General features: G+C 40.6%; 1 protein-coding gene across 2 annotated transcripts in view; it reads left to right on the forward strand.

Annotated features, from left to right (window-relative positions):
* nol4lb (nucleolar protein 4-like b) overlaps nt 1-12,834 on the forward strand; it is a 115,511-nt gene that overhangs the window by 89,498 nt on the left and 13,179 nt on the right. The gene's annotated exons all lie outside the window — the stretch shown is intronic.

Here is a 12,834-nt window from a genome sequence, read left to right on the forward strand (position 1 = left end):
AAAGCACATCTGTGCACGTATGTGACATCAAGGAGTATCCCTTGTAAATGAGGCCGTGAACCATTTTCCCAGGGCTGAAAGGATAGGAACAGCACAGTGAATTGATGTGGCTAGTTATTTAGCACTGCTGGGGCTCACAGGACAGGTGAAGATGCCCACAGAGTGTGTAAGCAGTGGCCAATTAGGGAGGTAGCACTGGGGAATGGAGCCTCTTTAGCCCATGCTGAGACTTTCTGTAATAGCAGCTTTCAAAGAGGTCTTATGAGGAATATTGGTTTCGGAGAAATACAGGAGAAGATGTATTAATAAATTAGACATTTTTTCTTTATTAAAACTCTCGCAGGGAGATTTCTCTCTTCTAATTATTTCTCTTCCTTTGAACTTTTCTCCAAACAGGAGAACATACATTTTAAATTGAATTCACTACAGGGCCTGTGATGAAGTGGCATATTAACTTATTAGTTTAGGGGAGTTCAAATAACTTTGAGCTGCTGTTAGAAATATTGCCATGAAGCTGTCTTAGAGGTGTGATTAAGCTCTCCTATATATAGCTGCTTACATTAATGAAATGTTTAAATTCTGTGTTTCTGCAGCATTCCTGCCTGTAGGTTTCACGAAGAAGGTCTCATCCATTTCGTTTGTTCATTCTATCAACACCCTTACCCAGAACACACATGCAAGATGTAAATGTATACATAGTATGAAACTGTAGTGTTGTAAGAAGATATTCTTAGGTGTAACGATGTGGTATGTTAACCAGCAATCAAAACAAGATACAACAATTCTAGGAAACGATTGAAGATTTCGGAAATACAGTACATGTTAATATCAATTATAGTAAATATGCATTAAAATGAGAATTTTTAACTTTGATGCCATTTTAGTTAATTCTAAAATGTAAATATGAGCTCTTGTGTGACTACAGAAGTTTGTACTAGCCATGTGAGTACTACAGAAAATGTTTTAGGATTTGGACTTGCTGAATAATGATATTTGTATGCGTGGAAGTGTTCTAAGTCCAAATAACAGGCTGTAGTTTGGTGGAATGCTGCCAAGAGTTTTGCTTCTGCTAGACAAACGTCTTCATTTTTGTTTAATTATTAAATATCTGGTTGCTGAATACAAGAAGCACAGGTGTTCATCAAACTTTCCCTTGTTAATTCAAAAGCCTCTGCATATAAATATTTTTACAGTGCGAGTGTTTTGCAAATCAGGAAGATGTGCTGGCTTAAAAGAACATTTTGTCTGTTTTAGCTTTTGTGGTTGGTTGGTTGAATACCCTTGTATTCACATAATTACAAACCTTTCTGGAGAAAAAATTCTCACATGTCTTGAAGCGTCTCGGTTCGCATCATGCATTTTTCCGAGAAACAGGTAAGTGCCCTGTACATTGATAATATGGAGCGTTCAAGTTGGATTTGGTGAAGTTCATCCCCTTGGCTGGGTGCTTCTCTCTGGGGTGTGCCATTCCCCTGAGAGCTGTGAACGTCTTTGACAGCAGGAAGTCCAAAGGGCAAAAGAAGTGAAAGGGAGTGAGGGAGGAGGGGTGGAGAACTATGGAGGACAAATACACAGTTCCTCTCCCCCAAACCAACAGTGAGGCAAGTCCTGAGCCCTGGCTGCTCACTGTCAGCCAGGGGCATCTGTCATTGGTCCACTTTACAGGGGGCTGGGATTGGCTGAGCCGTGGAGGAGGGGGGAAGAGGCGGCTTGTTGCTATGGGGATGCCAGGCCTAGTGCAAGCATGGGGAGCAGCTCGTGCCGATTCTTAGCAGGATAATCCATTGTAATCCCGCGGAGGGGAGTCAGCGCAGGAAAAAACAAGGCAGACCAGCTCTCCCCCCTAACCCACCCACCCACCTCAGGGGAGATTCTGGAAGTCGGAGTAAAGGAATTAGCATCTGTTCCTGCTATCGCGCAGGTCAGGCCCGGGGAAAATCACTTCAAGCTGTCAGCGTGCCTGAGCTACAGTGAAGAACGATGGAGCTGAAGAATTTCGCCACCACTCCACTTCTCATTGTGCGCTGTGAAAAGCAATTTGCACTTCCAGATGTAATAGGGATCCTAGAAAATATTATACTCACTTAATACCAGAGATTAGCTTCGAATTAGCATTTGTTGATTGATAATGTACATTTTGCTATTGATACACTGACCGTATATGAGTATTAAACTGCTTAATAAATCACTTATTGTATTCCAATTACCACCCTTTCAGTATTATAAATACAATGTAGAAAAATGTGATCTACTTTTATTATAGCAAAACTTATTAAAAGCGTGGGGCCAGTCTTTGAGAGAGAGGCTATTTGTGGGCAGAATTGGATTTTAGTAGTCATTCATTTTCTTTCTATTGTTCAGCATGACTGAAACGGAGGGTCTCTTTTATCAGAAAGCTTCTCAAAAGTTTCCAGTGATATAGATCAAGAGACAAATTGAACATACTGCCTGCTTTTGGAACACATCTGAATGTGATGTAGGTTGAAAAATGCAGAAAGGCTTTGTTTTTATTTATCAAGAAAGAACGCTTTTTGCTTTTCATTCATAAACACTGGTTATGAACTGGTAATGTATAGGATATAGCCAACAGTTCACTTCCAGATAAAAGAAATATACAAGACATTATCTTAAAAATAAAGTTATATTGAATAATTGCACAAGAATATGGGGATTCCAGCTTCTAGTCTAAAAGAAGTATAGAATCTAGAGAGGTCCTGAAGTACTGAGGACTGAAGCTGATGGCTGTTTGTGAGAGCAGGCAGGACAAGCTGAAGCACCTTGCACAGCATGAGCGCTGTGTGACCAGGGACTGTAGCGATATTAGACACTTATATTCCCTTATCTGTTGAGTGATGATGATGGTGCTCTTTCTGGTCTTCTAGCGCTACTGTAATTGAGGTTAGGAGGTCAGGAAGCCCTCAGTTTGGCCTGGCCATGCGAGATCCAGCTGGGAGCACGACTGGGAGCCCCTAGGGATAGGCACAGACGCACTGCCATGCCACACCACTTCTGGACACTTTGTTTCTGAACTGAACGAGATTGCTAATCAAATAATCTGGGGCCGGTAACTGAGCCCAGCCAGTGGAGGATTTGGAGTGACCACATCATTGTCAGCTGCTGGAGGCGCTAACAACCCATAACAGGTGTGGCAGAAACATGCCATCCCTCCAGGACTTACTGCAGGTAGGCTATTATTTATAGAGCCCCAATCCTTAAAGCCCACTATCAGTATTTCTGCTGTAGACCTGCCGTAATGAAAAGACGCATGTATAGTGATTCCCTGCGAGATCTTAATGCATAATTACGATAAAATCTGATAATTTGATCAAATCTGTAAGTACAATACTGTAACTTTATTACTTGATTTTTTTTTTCAAGGTGTTTTTTTCTCATCAGATATAAAAGAGAATAAAGAATAATTGAAGGGCTTTTTTAATTTAATTACCAATCTGCTGAAATCGCTATATTTAAATGGTGTATGTCAGAGATGTCCATGACTGGGCTGACATACAGTCAGCAAAGAAATGTGTTGTCTTTTCAGTCTGCTTGATAACTACTGTAAAAGAGAGAGAAATTACCACTGCAGATTATAGAAAATGAATGTATTGTTGTTTTAACAATTGATTAAACAATATTGTATATAATCATCATTCTCTATATAAGCTTATATGCTAATATTTAATTATGCAGAAAAAAAACCTGGGGTTGAAAACTATCAGCAGTAAGTTTGTGTAGTCATGAAGCAGTGATAAGTGTGCACAATACATTGACATTTTTCAAGCTATTTTATTACAAGGAAAATAGTATTTAATTTATTGGCATATCTCCTTATTTTAATTAACGATAGAGCTTTAATTTTCACTATTCATTTTAATTAATGCTAGTCTGGTGACAGTTGAATAATTGATCCTACCCATCTCCTTATTTCTTTACAATGTAGTTTTTCTGTTATGGCTCAGTTAATATTGATTTAAAATGTTTTTTGGAAAACAAATAAAGTAGCCTCTTGAGTATGAGTATCCAGCAGGATTTTCAGTAAGTGAATTTATCATCTGCCATTTTGAAATTGATTTAGCAAATTATATAAAATTCTTTATTTATGAATGCAGTGTTGACTATATTATGTTTGATTAGACCCAGTCAAATTATATTAAATTAACATAACTCAATTAAAGTCACCTGCCTTGTTTTAATCAACTTAAATTAATGCACCTGTCCTGTTTTTTTAAAAAGTGATTAGGCCTTACGCATTCAAATGCTGTAAACAGTTCCTTTTCCTTATAACATCCACTGTGTAAGTGTGTTTGTTACACATGTTTATAGCACATTCTGTAGGGTAAACCATTTGGATGGTAACACCTTTGTTTCAATTCTATTGCAAAGCAGAAGTTACAAGAAATAACAATATTCTTCTGTATCTAGGGATTTTTCACTGTATTCTCAAGGTCATCTAGAGAAATGTTAGGCAGCTACTTGCTTCTGTGAGCAGTTTCCTTGAGGTCACACATTATAACAGGTGGGCTGCTGGTACAGATGTTATGTTTCATACACATACGTAAATGTTTGGGGATCGGTATGTATACATATGTGTTTGTCTGTTTGTGCCTGCAAATTTGCATGTCTGTCTGTACATGCAAAAAGAGGATTCTTTCAAAAACTGATTTTTTTTAGACCGGGGAAGCAGAGTGACCAATCTTGGTAAATATTTTCTTTCAACTGATTCTTTTGCCCAATGCCCTAGTCTCTGATCCGTGTTAAAGAGCACTAAAAACTGAGAGGTGTTGTTAGTCCGTGTCAGCAGGGTCAACAAATAGGGATGAACTGCACAGCAGTTTCCGAGAAATATCCTCCTCCGCCTCTTTAATGCTATCGTTGAGATCCCAGAAGAAAGCTGGGTAAAATATTGATTTACTGGATCATCCCCTGGCTGGGTCCCGTGAGCCTCTGCTCTCTGCTCGGGTGGTGGCGTGTGGTATTAGGCGTTTTTAGGATGTGACAGATTGTCTCTTTCAGTCCTGCTGCTTCGCCGCTGTGATTTGCAGTGAGGAAGTGAACCCAGCCCCTGCTTCACTTGAATGCAGACAAGTCCTTTCTTAGACGCTCCCAGCCTGCTAAATACTCTCATACATCAAAGTGACATTTAAATTCCAGCGGAGCCCAGCTCGCACTGTCAGCTCTGGGGTTCGGGGAGGGAGGAGGGTGGGTCTGGTGATGGGGAGGAAGACCTGACAATTCTTTTTTTAGGGAAGGAGGCGGCTGCAGGAAAGGGAGCAGAAATGGAAGAGGAATGCAGAGCCAACAGCAGCTGCTGCTGCAAATGAGTGAGAAAATCAGCCATTCCCCGATGGGGGAGCTGGTTAATTTGAGGTCACTGTCATGAATTAAAAATCAGCCAATTACACATCTCTCCGTAGGAAATTTGGTTATTGCAATAAACAGCAGCTCTCCTAATGGTAATGGTGTGTTAACAGGGCCTCTCTCAGGAGAGCAGTGAAACCCTTGAGTGCTGTTGGGAGTGACTGAGCGACAAGGGCAGACAGACCAGGTGGTGAAGACCAGGCTGCAGTACCCCTGCACGTGCACAACAAAAGAAACATGCCACTTGTGCGTCCTCTCACAGCAGCCTGGTAGAGTCTGCCAGCCATGACACACACACGCAGAACTGCTGCTACGTGCTCTTACACTGACAAAGACACGTTTGCCCGATGCATGATCATATAGAAGGACCAGAAACCTCGGTCAGGAAATTTATATCGAGTGTTTCTGTCTGCCTGTAGTGTACATCATTATGAAATGTACTATTTCACCTTTCTTTTCTGGTATGGTAAAATCCATATTCGCTTTAAAAATACTACCTCGTTCATCCCATTGGCAGCTCCCTTTTCTGCCGCCTTGTGTTTCTGTGCTCAGCACTCCTTAAGCAACAACAGGGGTGGGAGATTCAAAATTGCAGTGGAAATAAAATGGACATTTATTACAACAGAGCGCAGCCACCGTATACAAATTACTCCAGTGCTGCTCTCCTTGGCACTGCTCAAGACTGTTGGAAATATCAACTACCATATGAAAGGATAATTCATTACCTCCCCAGGGCAAATTGAAAATTACCTAAATTGTGAAACCTACATAAATTATTAAAAAGTATTGTAAAAGCTTTTTGCAAAATACAATGTGACATCCAAGATTACAGCAACAGGACAATTACACACATTACTTGCTGCACGATGTGCTGGTTTACCTGTACCACAGTCAAATAAATCCCCATGCTGAGAGCTGCTGACTCTGTTTCGATTTACTTAAAAAATACTTATACTGTATGTCTGGAAAACTCAGTTGAGAGGTGCCGGTAGTTCTTGTATTCACCAATTGGATTGCCAACTAAAAATATTTTTTAATGAATTCTGATTAATGTAACCATCGTATAGTATGTCTCTCTAGAAGGAGCGGATATCTTCAAATTATAGTAGATTGTAAAAGAAATCTAAGTGGTTGAGCCTGTTTTGACAGGCGACCCCTGCTCTGTAAGAAAGCCTTTTAGATTGTGGGCTTTTGAAGAAAGTTCTTTTGTCCTGTCTGAGCTCACAAATAAACACACCTCAACCCACCTCAGCTCAGACAGCCACAACTGGAGAAGCGGCAGTTAAGGGACTCCAAGGTTTAATGGTTGGAGGTGGCTTTAATCTTTTCGAATTAGGAGGTTTAGTGTAGTTTGTCCAGGAACATGACACATTTGGCCCTTGACCCAAACTTTCAAGGAAATGCAATCATTGTTTATTTTTACACAGAAGTGGTGCTTTAACCTTGGTGCTGAAGGGCCTGTTGTTTATGCTGGTGTCCAATGGCTGGACAGATCTGAGGATACTATCTCCTTTGTTCCCTCTGCCCAGATACAGCCGGTGCCAATCCCTCTGCTCCACTGGTGTTTATTTCCCGGGGTTTCTAGGCAATTTCAAGGGCACTGCTGTGTGAAAGCGATACACACGGAGGGCCTAGCACCCGCATGGATCTGGCCTGCCAGCGCGGTTTGTTTTTACTTGGTGCTCACGAACTGTGAGAAACGATAACAACGACTGCAGCCAAACACGCTCCCATCAAAAGCCTGCTCTATCGCACCAGCACTGACCCAGGGGCAGGCGGTGGAGCTTGTCTTTCAGGAACACTATAGAACTGGGCGTATGATACTTTGCCCAGCTGAATAGGAAATAGCTGCTAAAAAACGAAGGAAAAAAATGTTTTTAAAGCAGCTGGGCATGGATCCATTCAAATTAAGGCATTTGTCCACTGCTTGCCGATGTGTGTGTATGTGCATTTGTTTCTGAAGAGCATGAGAGGTACTGTATTTGGTTTTTGATACATGTGTATAGTTATATATTGTCTTTAATAATAATATTTTAGCCAGTGTTAATAAATTATATTGAAGTGTAGAAAAGGTACATTAGGAGTCTGATATCCTCAGTATTGTGGGTAAAATTCCCCATTAGAAATGTACTAATACTGCTGTTTATTGAAACACTTTTCACTAATTGCTGGCATTGCCGGAAGGTTTCGGGGGTGTTTAACCTGCAAAGGGTCAGTGTCCTGCCCAGGGCTTTCTTTTTTTCCCATAAAGTTCAAAGTGAATTACCGATGTGCAAAGTCTTAGCCAGTCGAGTGTGTAATATACAGTAGCTCTCCCTCACTGTAGTCTAGAGATGTGAACTGTCTCACAGAAGACTCCCTTTGTGTGTCATCGTTGCCCTCACAGAGGTTTGGAGTCTCCCAACAGGGAAAAGAAGGAATGACCAGAGACTGAGTTTAGCCTTCTTGTGTAGTATTTAATTGTTTATTTCTATGTGGCCCCATAGAAATGGAAGTCATTTTGAAACTATTAGATCTGTTAGAGGAGGAGCTGCTCTCCCCTGTGGGGTTTAAAATGCTGATACGGTATTGGAACCTGTGTTTTTATAGGGTACGTCAGGAATGCTACAAGCAGCTGGATGTATTTTATAGTGAAGTGACATAACTCTATTGCAACGACACTGTCCCCACAGGGCTGGCAACATTCCCTTGCCTTTGTCACCATCAATGTAGCTCTATGTAGGTGATTTAAATGTGCAGTATTTACGCAGTGCAGCAAACATGTAACAATAGAGAATCTCAATGTTTATTACTTGAGTAATCCGTTCTAAAATATGTGGGCTAATTCATATATAGAAGACACATGAAGGAGCACTGCTTTAGGCTGAGAAACTCAATGTGATCTTTTATAATTATCTTATTAAAACAGACTACTCTTGCAAGTGGAAGAGACACTGGTCTTCTATAAAAGAGGTGTTGATTTCCCAGGATGCGCTTATTGGATTTAGACCTGGAGAAAGCAACCCTACAAATGGTTCATCTCCTACTGAAACTCTGCTGATCTGTGGTGGAAAACAAGAGGAGTGACCCACAGAAAACAAGCGCCACAATTGTGAATGACTTGAAAGTATCTTTCGATAACATTTTGATTCAATTTACTTTGCGTGTTAATGCATTTTATGAAAAGAAAAATTGTGTTGCTAAGATACAGTTGAACTATATTCTCACTGAATTCCTAGTTAAGAATTTATATAGAGGATGTTACACCCTACATGACTGGAGATCAAACCAGTTAATCTCCAGGTCTTTGGATCCTAGTGCTGATCCTTGTCTTCCAACGTCTGGCATTATTTGTTTTAGAACGATGATGCTGTTAAGAGCGCTGCTAATGTGGTGTGTTCCACAGGGGCTACTGATCATGTGGGAAAAACTGGCTGCTGCACCTTTAAGGAATTCTGGTGGGGTTAGCCGCTGATCCCCTGTAGACCAGTGTGGGCTTCCTGAGGGGGATTAGTGTAGAAGCTGGCAGGAATTAGGCTGGCTTTACTGTGTGCGCATGAATACTTTTTATACTCTAATAAATACGCCGCTGCCCTCGGATGGGCGGCTGGCTCTGTGACCCACGCTCTGCCTGGCTTCCTCACTGGCACGAAGACGAGCTTCCTCTGCTGCAGCAGTCCAGGCATGGGAGACGCGGCTGGCTCCCTGGCAAACAGAGTGATCCTGCGTCCTGTGTGCTGGTGCAGTTCCTGACTCTTTCCAGGACTGCCCCCACGGCCCTCATGTTTTCGAATCCCTCTAGATTAACCCTTTGACTATGCTATCCAACCCTGGCTGGCAGGATGTTTTTTCCTGGAGAGTTTAAATGTTCATATGTTTGATACTAGATTACAAAATCCTATATTAAATATTTGTTTTAAATATTACATTTTACACATTTAGACAGAGAGGTACAATTTAGATAATATTTGTGTGTAAATTCATATTTATACAAAACAGATTCTGCGCTAGAGCAATATGATAATGTCATCTGGTCTGGACAGGGTTTAAGCTGGTTCTGTCCACTGTGGATGTATTTTAATCGGGTGTTGAGCTGGTCCTGTGATTTTAAGAGTAATCTTTAAAAACACATCAACAGCTGCACGTATAATAAACCCATTACAAAGGAAAGATTGAACGGTCCCTGAATTCACCAACTCTTTCGCACATTGCATTCCCAGTTCTTTTCTGGTGCCAAAACTGTGACTGCCTTTCACAGGGGGAAATCGGATCAAAGATTTTTAGTGATCCGATTCTCCCCAGTTTGGCTCTGCTAAGGGCAAGAGAATAATTCTCTTAGTTCCTGTTTTAATCAGATAACTGGTAAAATGAAGCTACAGTACATGAATGAGACCATGGTTTCAGAGAATGATAGAGTTGCTAGCTAAATGGGATTTGCCTAATCTAATCTAATGACCGTTTTAAGACAATGCTTTGGCTGAGACCAGTTTTGCTTTATTAAAAATGCACGAGCTTCAGTTTGTAGTAGGTTTGATAGAAACCCAAAGTTTGATAGGTAAATATCAGTGGGCTTGTTTTACTTGCTTGTATGCTGAAAAACTGAATAGCAGCTGGATTAAAATTTTTAGAGGGCTGCATGTCGAGTAGAAAATATGTCAAACATCACTTGCAGAGAGCGTAAAGAAATACAGAACCTCACATCATGTGTGTGGAGAGACAGCAGATGAAAGAGAGCAATTGCAAACTTCCAGAAGGATCAGTAATAGTTTTTTTATTTCAACTCGCAATCCCCTTTATGATTATTGTGTTCAGAATAAACAGCTTTAGACTTTAATTTAAATATTTCAGCTGTTCTGTATGTTCAGTAAACAGAATTATAGCAATAAAGTAGGGCTTAATTACGTTTTTTGGCATCAAATACTTGTTGCTGTGTGTTTCTGTGCACTTTATTTGCTGTGGTAATTAATTTTTTGTGTTAACTTCACTGTGCTTTAGTAGAATGTCTAATTAAGTAGGAATGTTGTTAACTCCACCTAGGTGTCTCAATTAAGTTGCTTTTTTGTATTTTCTTCAAGAACCATGGCAGCTTTTGTGCATAGATTTTTTACAGAGGAACCTGCAATTAATTTGAAAGTAAGCAGAAGGAAAAGAAAATATTAAATTATCGCATTGTTGCTCCTAATAAGACATCTTTAGTCAGAACAGACTAGAATCAGCAAGACAAAATGCCTTGAAAACACAGAGTTGTGCCTTTGATATTATGTACTAATACACTGCATGCTTAAAGACCACATGCAAGAGTCCCCATTGTCTTCATATTTCAGGAATTCTCTTATTGTTATGAAGCCAGGAAAAGGATGTAAGTGTGCACAGTTGGCACTTACCCTTATAAATAAAATCAGTGATTCTGTCGTCCGGTTACAGCCCATGTACAGTATAAAGAAAGCAAGATAATTGAAAACGTGTTCTCGCAGCTCTCTACCAAGTGACAAGCAGCCACTGAGCTGAAAGTACAACATACACATTGAGTTCTGTTCACTATTCACTGGTCCATGTGTGGCGAGGGGGGAGCTGGGGGGAGGGACAGACCAAGGAAGAAGAACACTATCATCCATCAACAGCTGTATACGGCAAAGCAATGGAGTAAGTGATCACTTATTTAGTAGCTGCCTCTCTTTAAGTTGAGGTACGCGCCACATATTGATGGATGGTGAAGAGAGCAGATCCATTAGTCTCTAGGTGAGATCGAGGGAGGAGTGGTGGTGGTAAAAATTTGCCTAGCTGGCTTTTCTCTGAGCTCAGCTTTGTCAAGACTACTCTGAAAAGGCTTGAGCTCCTTGACGAGAAAACGTAATGCATGGAGGCGAATGTGTGAGCCTGCAAGCTCCACGGTGAAGGATGATTCATTCTAAGGAGCACTGGCATTTCCTAGACCCTTCGGGGCCACCATCAGTGTTTTTCTAAAACTCTACAGTGTAGCACTGGATCCCAGTCCTGCCTCTGGGGTGTATGCTGGTTTGATTCAGTGATCATGTTCTGATGAACTTACCCTTGGGAAAGACCGTCTGTCAGTCACTCCCATCATGTCTTTGAAATGTGTTCAGAAATCCATTTTATTCTATTTAAGGTAAAACTCTGAATGAGGGGAGTTTGAAACTCAGGAACCTGGTATAGAATTGATAGCAATTACAACTCCCATTCAGTGATTTAAGAGCTTTAAGTCACTGAGATTTTAATTTATGATTTAAATTGACTAATCTGCCCCAAATAGAAAATTAAAACCAATTAGCCTGTGATTAAGAACCTGACTGGAAGAAAAACTAGAAGGGACACTGGTCTCCCAGGGCCAGTCCTTGCAATATGGTATTTAAGCATTGTGAAATCCACAGATTGTAAAACAGGTCCTTAAAATTTGTGACTAAGTTATACTTTGCATCTTTTAGATAAGATCTAGACAATTATAAGTGTTATGTAATTTCTCATCCTTGACAGGTTGAACACTTATTTCTCTTTTGTTTTACTTATTTCCTGAGGCTTATTTCGTGAAGCTGTGTACGATTGAGAGCAGGTATTTACCTGGTCTCTCACTTGGATAATCAGTACAGCAGGCACCACATCCCATTACTGACAGCTGGATTTCCTCCAAAATGTATCCACTTAATAAACTTATGCAGAGCAACAGCTCCTGCAGAAGGCCAGCTCTCACAGCGTAAATCTTTTAACAGTTCAGTGAACTCTTTGAAGTAGTTTAGCTTTTGCTGTCTGATGATTGGAGTCTCATTTTTGTCATCCTTTTCCCCATTGTACAGATTTATTTACTCTGAAAGTAAAACATACAGCACCCTGAGGCACAGCAGGAAAGCAAGAACAATATTGAAATATTTTAAAGCCGTTTTCATAAGCATCTCAAAACAAATGTTATTTTATTTCCACACGTAAGTCCATCTGCTAAACCAGCATACTTTCTTGCAAACATTTTCTTTTTTTTTAACCTTTTTTCTTGCCTCTGAAACAAGCTTTTTTTATGGCTATACAGGCTAGCTGCATCCATAACTGATTTACAGACGTATACGTGAAGGTTTTTACACCCCTGCCTGAGAACAAAGCATTGCATATCAGCAATAGGGAACAACCTATTGGTGACAGACCACTCAGAAGCACTTGATTCTGCACTGTTGTTTCAGTCTAATCTGCCTGTCTAAGGTTGATACCCAGGTCTTTTGTCAAGTGCAAAAAAGCACAGATTTTCTTTGTTGCCATTCACAATGTTTCTAGTTTGGCTCGTTTGGTCAGGTACAATGTTGTGCAAGCATGATGTCAGATTTTTGGATTTTTGACTGCACCTCACAGACATCCTGGCCTTTTGCTACATAATGGCGTGTCTTCTCCCTCCCAGTCTGCCCATTGTATCCGGCATCTTACAGTTTGTACTGTACTCATGCTCTTCTGCATGACTTTCTCTGTGAATCTCCCTCAGCCCAACAAGCTCTTCCTATG

This window comes from Lepisosteus platostomus, chromosome 15, assembly GCF_059453375.1.
Source record: "Lepisosteus platostomus isolate fLepPlt1 chromosome 15, fLepPlt1.hap1, whole genome shotgun sequence".
NCBI classification, from domain to species: domain Eukaryota; kingdom Metazoa; phylum Chordata; class Actinopteri; order Semionotiformes; family Lepisosteidae; genus Lepisosteus; species Lepisosteus platostomus.